General features: G+C 46.8%; 1 pseudogene; it reads left to right on the top strand.

Annotated features, from left to right (window-relative positions):
• The first annotated feature begins 10,127 nt into the window (after positions 1 to 10,127).
• Positions 10,128 to 11,013, top strand: LOC113251003 (60S ribosomal protein L29-like; annotated as a pseudogene).
• Positions 11,014 to 11,511: the final 498 nt, after the last annotated feature.

Below are 11,511 nucleotides of genomic sequence, written 5' to 3'. Positions count from 1 at the left end.
TGCCCTCAGCCCCCTTCTTTCCCACCAAGTACCTTCTCCCTAGACAGCTGCGATTGTGTCCTTGACTTTGCTGGTGATGACTCTCAGACTGAGTGCCCCAGCCCCGCCCAGACTCGTCTCTGGGTGCCTTCCGTATGTGTCCTCAAGGGAGCCCCAGCGTGTCAAACTCCAAGTGTCCAAAATTTTACCCTGTCTGTTCCTTCTCAGAACGTGCTCTCTTTGCCCTGTCTGCATTTGCTGAAGCCAGAAACCTAGGAGTCAGCCTCTCCGTTAACACCCACGGTCAGTCAGTCATTTAACTCTGTTCATGCTATTTGTTAAATAGCTAGCTTTCATTGATCCTTCTTGTCATTCTGGCTTGACCCAGTCTTCTTTTAGCTCATAATCAGAGAAGCCTAGGCTCCCCACTGCACTCGCGTGTGCGTGTGTGCGTACACACACACACACACACACACACACACAAAGGAATGTGTGTGTAGGATGCTATATCCCGGATGAACAGGCAGTGCCGTGGCTAGGAACTCCCTCCAAGGACTGGCTGAGGACACCACAGAATACCGGGATGGCTGGGGAAGTGACAGTAGTTCTGTCCTCCAGGGGCCATCTGGCCATGTCTAGAGGCTAGGGTGGGGGTATGCTCCTGGCATCTAGCAGTAGGGGCCAGGAAATGCTGATAAGCATACTACAGTGCACAGGACAGGCCCCCACAGCAAAGAATTATCCAGCCCAAAATGTGAATAGTGGCGAGGTTGAATAATCCTGCCCTAAAATGATCCGTAGCTTTTGGTCCCCCACCCAGGTCCCTTTCACCCAGAGGAAGTACCAGACTGCTGAGCGGTTGGCTGTCGAAGGTCCACGACTTCCTCCTGCACAGACAGGGCTACCTCAGGATCTGTGAGGTTACCTGGACTCCCCCCCGTCAAGGTGCCCTCAGCCAGTGCCTGACTAGTGCCAGGATACAAAAGCCCAGACCCTGTGCTTCAAAGAGAACAGCTCTGTGGTACCATTCATGTTCCAGAGCGTCTGTGGGATCAGGCTGAGGCTAGACTTTGGCTGACCCCACATCTTTTCTTAGCTGCCCCCCTTCCCTTTCCTGCTTCTCCCACCTCCCTACAGACTCCTCCTGAGGGCACACTCCCGATACACCGCGTGTACAAGAATCCCTGCCTTGGCTCTGCTTCTGGGGAACCGACCCACAACATGGGGCTGGCTGACATTTGTCAAGGGGGAAAGCAGAGCTTGGGAAGACCAACCAGTCATGACCCAGCCCCTGGCAGCTGGAACAACATGGGCCTGCCCCATAGCGCTTCACTGCCATTGACTACTGGTCCCAGGGTACTCAGCCAAAGCCAGCCCTCAAGAAACTGATGAATGGACAACAAATTCAAGGCAGTGTTACTTTAGCAACCGGATAGTAAATTTAAGGTATTAACTTACTTACTTTAAAGAGAGGCGAGAAGCGCCTGGGTGGCTCGGTCAGTTAAGTGTGTGACTCTTGATTTCAGTTCAGGCCACAATTCCAAGGTTGTAGGATCGAGCCCTGCATCAGGCTCTGTGCCCAGTGGGGAGCCTGCTTAAGATTCTCTCTCTCCCTCTTCCTCTCCCTCTGTCCCTCTCCTCCCTCTAAAAAAAAAAAAGAGAGAGAGAGAGAGAGAGAGAGAGAAAGAGGCAACTTGCTGACTATTTGCCTAATCTATCCATGTTGCTCTCCTGAACCCCCTGGCTGCTTGGCTTTTTTTGGGAAGGTGATATTCAAGATAAGCCCTGAAAGATGAGATGAAGTCAGCAGAAAGTAGAAGGGAAAGTGTCCCTGAACAGAGGGAAGAGCTTGTGCAAAGGCCCTGGGGCAAAACAGAACAAAACAACACAACCCTCACCATCTCCACCAACACCACTAATCATAAAGGAAGAAGGTGTCCCAGGGACTGAGAGGAAGCCAGTGTACCCGATGCTGGCAGAGTTAGAGGAAAAGGACAGAATAAAGCTGAAAGAAAGGTAAAGCCCACACTATGCGGGGCCCAGTAGGAAAGGCATGTGGATCTTATCTGAGATGTAACGGGAAGGTTTTAAGCAGCATGTTAAAACAATCTGTTTTCCATTTATAAAAGATGATCTGACTCTGGAGTCTCTGGGTTAATTGGAAAACTTCTATAATTTCCAAAGAAAAATTACCAACAATTTCAAGGATAAGAGATAGCTTTTCCATGTATGCTTGAAATTGTTAAAAGCCATTTTACTCTCCAGGCTAGTATAGGAAAGTTTAAGGGGGGTAGCTGATTTGTTTTAAAAAGTAAATTGACAAAAGTCTATAGGTATATGAAAACTTTGTAAGATTTAAATTTTCTTCTTATGCCATAGTAAAGGTTGAATATCCATTGAGTAATTTTTATTTGATTAGATAATTTCAGGAGCTTTATTTTGATAGCTGATATGCAAAAGGCTTTGGTGATCACTTGCAAAGATACTGTAACACTTTGAATTGTTTTTTTCTGTTTTATTCTAATTCCAGCATAGTTAACAGTGTTAGTTTCAGGTATATGACGTAGTGATTCAACAATTCCATATATTACTCAGTGCTCATCAAGATAAGCATATTCTTTTTTTTTTAATGTTTGCTCTTTATTTATTTATTTTTAAAGGTTTTATTTATTTATGTGACAGAGAGACAGCCAGCGAGAGAGGGAACACAAGCAGGGGGAGTAGGAGAAGAAGAAGCAGGCTCCCAGAGGAGGAGCCCGATGTGGGGCTCGATCCCACAACGCCGGGATCACGCCCTGAGCCGAAGGCAGACGCTTAACGACTGTGCTACCCAGGCGCCCCAAGATAAGCATATTCTTGATACCCCACCTTTGAATGTTACAATTCTGCTTGCACGTATTGCTGTTTTTAAAATGAGAGCTACTGTTTCAGGGGTGCTTGGCTGGCTCTGTTGCTAGAACATGTGACTGGATCTCGGGGCTGTGTTTAAGCCCCACATTGGGTGTAGAGGTTACTTAAAAATAAAATCTTAAATAAATAAATATAAAGCAAAATGACAGCTATTATTTCAAAGCCTAAATTAATGTAACAAACAGTGTTTCTTCAAAGGAGATGCGGGGCTCGATCCCAGGGCCCTGGGGTCATGACCTGAGGCGAAGGCAGATGCTTCACCGACTGAGCCACCCAGGTGCCCCTCAAAGCTTTTAAAAGCCATTTTAATTTCCAGGATTTTCTTTCTTAATGGCCTCCTCTAGCTGTTTCGTGGAGGCTGTATTACGCAGGGCAGCAATGAAAATGGGAAGGCCGGTGAGGAGGCCCCTGGGAGAATGCAGACAAGACACGAGCGTGCGGGTGACTCAGAGGACTGTGTGGTTTGGCCCTGGATGGGGGGCGGGGAGCTGAGATGTGTACCCGGGAGGCAGACACACAGGCCTTGCTCGTGCCTTGGATGTGGGAGGTGAGGGTGATGGGGGAATCCTGGATGGCCACATTTCCAGCTCAGGCAAATGACTGAATGTGCCACCAGTTCCTGAGGTGGGCAACTGGGGGGAGGGGGGGTAAGGGGACTAGTTTGCCAGGTTGTGAAGGAATCAGGACATGTTACCTTTTTTTTAAAGATTTATGTTTCTTTATTATTTTTCAAAGATTATTTGAGAGAGAGAGAGCAAGGGGGGGGAGGAGCAGAGGGAGTGAGACAAGCAGACTCTGCACTGACCATGGAGCCCCATTTGGGGCTTGATCCCACAACCCTGAGGTCATGACCTGAGCTGAAATCAAGAGTCTGACACTTAAGGGACGGAGCCACCCAGGCGCCCCAGGACACGTTTCTTTTAAAGAGAAGAGTGCATCCCTTGTCAAACAGGCCGTTATATGGGGAATCTGGAGATCAGAGAGGTTTGAATCCTTAGTGTGTAAAGTCACGAGACAGAATGCAGTCATGTGGGGAGAAAGTGTGGAGGAGGTAAGGCCCAGAACTGCACCCCGGGGAGCCAGCCTTTAGAAGTTGTGTATGTGTCTGAGGGAGGCAGAGAGAAGCCTGCAAGGGATTCTGAGAAAAGAGCAGCGAGAGAGCCAGGAGAAAAACTAGAAGTGCGGTATCAGAGGAGCCAGGAGAAGAATGTGCTTTCAGCAGGAGGAAGTGGGTAGGGGAGTTGAATGCAAAACTCAAGTAAAATAACCAAACAAGTATTATTTGGCTTTGGAGCGTGGAGGTGCTAAATGGCTTTGACAGAGACAGAAGCTATGAGTGGGTTCGAGGAGTGAACAGGTGACTGGAACTCAACCCTGGGACAGCTCTGGCGAAGTTCTGCTTCAGTAGGGGTAAAGGTGGGAGGAGCGGCAGAGAACCAGCTGGTAGCAGCAGGAGGATGAAGGCTAAGACAGGAATGTGCCTGTAGATGTTTAACAAAACCCTCTCTGGAAAACCAGAGGCTCCTTCTGTAGCGGGATAAACACTCTGCACAGCCAATCCCAAGTCACCAACCTGATGCCAAGAGCGGGCAAAATCCCTGCAAATTGAACAGTCGGCTCTCAGGAGCCAGCATGACCGAGCTGCAGCCTGCCAGTGCATCAGAGAAAAGTTCCTTCTCAGAATGGAGATACTAAAACAGAGCAGCAAGCTATTGGAATGATCCTGTGCAGAAGCAGAGAGCACTGTGTTAGGACAGCATAAACAAGACAGGTAAGACAGGAAGGCACCAGGTGTAGGTGCTAATAGGTTTGGCAGTTTGGGGGTGGGAAGAGTAGGGAGGGCCCCCCAAAGCCCCCATTCTCTCAGTGGACTAGGAGACAAGGCCGTCAGCGGAGCACGAGTGACAGTGGGTGATGGTCACTCAGTCGAAGGACTGTGTGATGGAGGGATTTGAATAGAAGTGGTGGAAGGGTGGGAGGGTAGGTGGGTGAGAGAGGTGCGGGATTAGAGACTGGGGCAATATAGTTGCTGACCGAATCCACACGTGAGCTGGCTGTGGGTGGCTGCCTTCAAGACTGTTGCATGGTCAAGGGTCTAAGAGGCCAGCATGGGGGATGTGTCATCACTACATACATTGAGATAATCAAAAATCCTGCGGGAGCGGTGGTGGAAAGGAAGGCAGGCAGCCAGGAAGCAAAGCCTTGAGCAGATGAGGGGTCTGTGCGTATGTGAAGTATAAAGGGTTTGTTCTGGAAGTCCGTGCATGAAGGTGGTATGTGAAGGGTATGAGTCTCGAAAAGCGGGGGTTTGTGCGATAAAGAGGGAGAGAGACATGGCCGGCAATGGCAGCCCAGGAAAGCACAGCTTTTGCTTCTGGTCCTGAGTTCTAAGAGGTATGTGAGAGGGAAACCACACTCTTGCTTGGGCTGCAGTGAAGCCTTCTCAGGGTGAGCCGGGTGCTTGGAATGAAATGGAGGTGGAGCTGCAGGGGTTTGCTGATTGCAAAGTGAAGGTTCCACTTGGAGGGGCAGTAGGGGTTTGGATGAGGGGTTGGGCTGGGGATTGGACCCAACTGGGGATGAACACAGTAGCATGGGTGTGTAACTCGGGGTGAACAGAGATGCTTGGATTTCTGGCAGTGACTATGGTAAGAATGGATTTGAGGCATATAACCTTGTTGGGATACAACACATTCCACACCAATATGCCTCCAATATTATCAACAAGATGTCAGATTTGAGATCCTATGAGACGTTACCTGATGTAACCTCTAAGCAGACTGAAACTCTATCAAGCATCATTTGGCATCCCCTACCCCTGAACCCTTTGTTCCTTCAGTTAGGACCTCCTGGGTTCTTTTTTTTTGTTTTTTTAAAGGATTTTATTTATTTATTTGACAGAGAGAGAGACAGCCAGCGAGAGAGGGAACACAAGCAGGGGGAGTGGGGGAGTAGGAGAGGAAGAAGCAGGCTCCCATCGGAGGAGCCTGATGTGGGGCTCGATCCCAGGACCCTGGGATCATGCCCTGAGCCAAAGGCAGACACTCAACGACTGAGCCACCCAGGCGCCCCAGGACCTCCTGGGTTCTTGTTCAGATTCTTGGCACCTAATGTAGATTTCCTGGCCCACACTATTCCTGCCTTAGAGAGATTTTCTCTCTGAAATGTAATTACGTCTATCCTTTGTATGTCCTCTTTTATTTTCTCCTCCTGAAGCTATCCACGTGTGATCTGCAAAAGTGTTTCTTCTATAGGATTCGTTTTCCCTTAGTTTCAGCTTAATTCAAACATAACTTCTTAGCGTATTTTCTTTGATGACTCAAACTTCTCACCTGAACAACAGGGAGGTTCGAAAACATAAACATGTAATCGCCTTGATTCATGTAGTAGTATTAGTGGTAATACACCCAGTAATAGTCCTTCTCCCTGTAAGTCCTTTGAAAGAGTATCAGAGGGAGTACGTAGACCGGAAGTACTTTTCTGCAGGACTTAGAAGAGTCTTAGTCAACAAAACGTGATCATGCAACCTGTTGCATTAATATAACTGGTAACATAACAGCTACCAATCCTATTGCAGAGAAAAAAAAAACACTCCATTATACTGAAGATGCAGGATTTTAAATGCTCAATTTTATAACTTGGAATTTTCCACCTGTAGAACGTGGCCTTTGGAAACAAGAGAAATGCTATCTTGGGTTTGTTTTTCAGGGTTGTGACATTCAGTGAAGTAATAGTATAAATGAGAAATTCAACAAGGTTACAGGAACTGCTGATAGGAAACGTGAGTCAGACTCAGCTTGGTGTGGGTGTTGCTAGAATTAACTTTTAGTACTAGATTCTCTGAGTCTCCTGATGAAATTCTCCACGTGCTTTAAAATTTAAAAGGAAAAGAACAGTGAACCCCCAACCATTCTGTAAAAGACAGCAATTGGAAAATAATAATTTTAAATAATTTTATTAATTTTTATTTTTTAAAGATTTATTTATTTGTTTGTTTGACGCAGAGAGTGAGCATGTGAGCATAAGCAGGGGGAATGGCAGGCAGAGAGAAAGGAAGAAGCGGGCTCCCCACGGAGCAGGGAGCCTGATGCGGGGCTTAATCTCAGGACCCTGGGATCATGACCTGAGCCAAAGGCAGATGCTTAACCAACCGAGCCACCTGGCGCCCCTTAAATGATAATTTTAAATAAAAATAAATAAGTGTCCATTGGCATGGCTACTGCTTGACCCTACTATATTCGGAAATTTCCAGGAGCCTGAAAGATAAGGTATTTCTGGCTGTAGTAGACAAACATTCCCTTGTTTGGTCCTATTTGGGTTCACAATCGAAGCCTGTTTTGATGATCCATTTTTCTATTCATACTTGTTGAGAGCATGCGGTGTGCAAAGCACCGTCGAGTTTTTTAGGGAAGCATTAATCCATGTAGAGAAATAGTTACAATGCAAAGCACATGTGATAAGAGATATATAAGGAAGCCCAAAACACTCTGGGAGTTTAAAGAAAGGAGCATTAATTCTTGCCAGGGAATGAGAGAAGGAATTGCAGAGGAAGTGGAATCTGAGTGGTGTGTCAAAGGAATAAATGGTTTGGAACAGAAAGACAGGTAATGGGAAGAACAGCCAAGGCAGGCGGATTAGTGAGTGCAAAGTTGTGTTGCATGTTTAGAAAATGCCAAGTAGACTGGTTTGGGGGAGAACACAGGATGCAAAAAGAGTAGAAAATTAGTTTACAGCCAGACATGTATGGATACCAAGCTAAGAAATATGGTCTCTATGGGAAAGGCAATGGGGCGCTACTGAAAGTTGAGAGCACATGCTCTCCAAAGTTGAATCTCCCACCACGTGCAGGATGGCTTGGAGAAGGGGGGACTGGAGCACAGCTATCAGCTAAGGCACTAGAAGTGTCCCGTGTTTAAGATCTTTTACTGTTAGGGGGCGCCTGGCTGGCTTAGTGGGTGGAGCGTGTTACTCTTCATCTCGGGGTTGTGAGTTTGAGCCCTACGTTGGGGAAAGAGATTACATTAAAAAAAAAGATCTTTTACTGTTATGATTTATTATTATTATTATTATTATTATTGTCATGACCACTTATTAGATGCCTACCATGTGACAGGCACTAGTCAAGCCTTGCGGATACAGAAATGATCAAGACAGAAGGTAATGGAGTGTACAATCTCATTGGACTTGTCAGATAATAAGTAGAGTAAGGAGGGGAATTTCAGATTAATAAATTCTATTAAGAAAATAGAGAATCTTTCCCTTTCCAGGATCAGGTTTGGGTAGGTTATTTGGAACAGACCTTCTACTGAAAATCACTAAAAATGCTACATAAAATACATTAAAAAACACAAAAACCTTAAAAGCTCAGATACGGTAATAAGGAATTTACTGGGTTGAGATCTGCCGGGGAAAAGGAGCCCAGAGAGTTAAGTGAGTCTTGAGCTATGTTTGTCCTGAGGATGAAACTAATCCTGGAGAACTTGAATTTGGGGTATGATGGACCAGAGGGGTAGGAGGGAAGATCCTTGCTTCTCTCCTCACCCTGGGGGGCAGGAAAGAAAGCGTTCTAATCACACCAAGTTGGAATTAAGCTGTGAATGTGAGAGTAAGCCTCCACCAGAAGCAAGCCTTCCTGCCCCCATGATCTGAGATCTCACCTCTGCTCAAACCATGGAGGACTTCGCCCCTTTTTAAATACACAATTAACTTTTTCTAGAAAGTTCTTCTGAACAATGAAGATCACAGAGACTATCAGAAATGAATGACCAGAGTTTCAGTTATGCAAATTCTCCTATCTATTCAGAGTGTTCTGTGGCTAGGTAGAAGAAAAATACACTGGAGACTTGGTTTCTGATCCTGCCTGTGAGCTTAGAAGCTGATACTCCATGCTAACAAGTGAGAAAAAACGGAACAAACTGAAAAGTCAACAACTCTTCTTAAATCTGTAAGAGAAGTGAGGACACAGGACAAACTGCCCCCCCCTTCCCACCATCCGCACCAGACTGGAGAGACACACAGGCAGATAGAGTCACAACTTACCAGAGCAGGAAGCTGCCAGCAGACACTTCCTGGGGAACTGGGGTGGGGTAGGAAAACCTGCACTGATGGGTGCTGGAGGCTCAGTGTGGACAAATCTGAGATATAAAAACTCCAAGGACACCCAGTCATCAGTCAGCCTCTTCACTTTGGATAATTTTAGCTCCTAGGGCTCTACTGGCTAAAAAACATCCCCTCCTGCTTCTGGCAAGAGGAGGGGGAAAGGAACCATTTTGAAATACTCCAGAGCACTGGGTTCTTCTCAACAAGGCCTGCCCTTAGGGGAAATTAGTTAACCAGAGCCTCACCTGCTGTGGTTTTATTAAAGCCAGCTGACCCAGGAGAAGACAAGTACCCAATTCCAGCCCCCTCTGGCCATGCTCTCCCACCTAAAGGAGGAGAGAAAAAACAGGAAGCCCTGGTGAGATTCATGGTCTAGACGCACACATTCATTAATAAGTCTGGTTGGAAAATCCATCTTCCTTGGCATGAAGAGGAGAACAAAGGACACGACATTCCCCACTCCCCCCATTAAAGTTTGCAGTAGTCAAGGAATTAGGAAGTTGGGAGACAAGCCTTGATACTGACAGGATATGATAGCCGAAGAGTGAACCGTGCGGCCACACCCCACCATATTGAATGCACTCACGTGAAGTTAAATAATACAATCCTCTGAGACGATAGGCGCCACAGCTGGCCTGGAGGTAGCTCCTTCCTTCTTAGCAGGACTCCCTACAGGGTGGCTGGCCCTCACAGCATCTGAGAGGTGACCCGGCTGGAGGGCGGCCTTCATCCTGGTCACTGAGGACGAACGTCTCCATACACTTGTTTGGGGCAGGGTGTTATCACACCTTCAGCAGAGGCTTAGAGAATCAAGGGTCCTGTCAGATATTCTCCACTAGCTGACCGCTAGTTACTTAATTCAGCAGAAGAGAGAAGGAAGTCAGTTGGCCTATTTTCTGAGAAGCCATTTAGCGCATTAATTTATTGGCAGGCGAAAGAACTACATGTTACAAATATTTACACTATTTTATTTTCAAATTGTCAATAGATAAAAAGCTTTTAAAATTGGCTTTTTCACAATAGTATAATTGATTGGTACTTATTAGATACTTTACATTCACTAAGCTTTAAAAAAAAAAAAGCCAAAAAAAACACAAAAAGCGCACACTCTGTAAGGTAAATTCTGCTATGCTTACGGAATGACAGAAAAAGGCTTTAGTGAAAGAGGGTGGGCTCCATGGGACCCTGTGGGAGACGTGTCTTCTCACAACACCCTCAGCGTTCTTCATTGCAATCACTGGTTTAAGGTTCTTCTCCGCCCCCGGAACCACGGTAGATCACTGACACCTGCATACACAGGGCCAAGCAAGGTACACATTCGATGTTCAGTAAACATTGGTTGGACCGAAGAATGGAAAGACTACACAGGAAGAAAAGGAAATGGAGTCAAAGGAAACAAATTTGTTTGGGGGCAAAGATAGTTTGGCAAAGTCCTTATTTGGGGGGAAATGTCCTGGCACAATCCCTACTCTTCTTAAATTGGCATCGTTAGGAAGTTGAGAACGATCGATTCTGGAGGCATACCTGAAATCCACTAAGTGCAGCCGGTGACACTAACTCACAAGCTCACCGATCAAAATTTGCTCCAAGACTGACGATCTCCTGGTGGCCTCCCTCTTTCTCTTCAGGTCCCAGGCACTTTGGGAACCTTGGATTTCAGTGCCTGCCTGGCCAAGGCCAAGAACCACACCACGTACAACCAGTTCTGAAAATGGCACAGAAACAGCATCGAGAAACCCTGGTCACAAAGATATGAATCTCCCAGTTCCGGAGGAACATGCACTATCAGGGCTGTCCAGGCTCCCGTACAGCCCAAGGAGGTCAGACTCAAGGTCTCACAGGGTGTCAACCACAAGCTCAATCGACTTGCCTACACTGCCCACCTGAGCCTCGGGCATGTGCTCATGTGCGCATCACCACGGGTCTCAGGCTCTGCCAGCAAAGTCCAAGAGCAAGGCTCAAACCGGGGTCCAGGCTGTGGCTCCAGCTCCAGCTCAGGCCCCCAAATCTGCCCAGGCCCCATGAAGACTCTAGAGCAGAGGCCTCTGTCTAGCAGAGCCAGCGTGAGGTCGGAAGGACGGGTGTAATCATGGGCTGCTGTGTGGGGCTGGTGTCCTCTGCTATATGTACCAATCAGCCTCAGGCAGCATCTCTCAACAAAAAAAAATTTTTTTAGAGACACCTGGGTTATTCAGTCTGTTAAGCGTCTGCCTTTAGCTCAGGTCATGATCCCAGAGTGCTGGGACAGAGTCCCGCATCGGGCTCCCTGCTCAGCGGGGAGTCGGCTTCTCCCGCTCCCTGCTGCTCCCCCGCTTGTGCTCTCTTAACAAATCTCTTAACAAACAAATAAATATCTCTTAACAAATAAATAAATAAAATCTTTAAAAATTTTTTGTTTTTTGAAGACTCCCATTGGGAAGTAGCAAGGATGTGCTCGGACCGCTTTAACCAGCATCGCACCCTCCCGCATCTGGGAAAATGCCGTATACTGTGTAGGACTTTCTGTCTCAAATAAACCACGTT

Source organism: Ursus arctos, unplaced genomic scaffold (genome assembly GCF_023065955.2).
Source record: "Ursus arctos isolate Adak ecotype North America unplaced genomic scaffold, UrsArc2.0 scaffold_10, whole genome shotgun sequence".
In the NCBI taxonomy this organism is placed as follows: Eukaryota; Metazoa; Chordata; class Mammalia; order Carnivora; family Ursidae; genus Ursus; species Ursus arctos.
The sequence above is the reverse complement of the archived record's forward strand: the minus strand, read 5'-3'. Positions and strand labels throughout refer to the sequence as shown.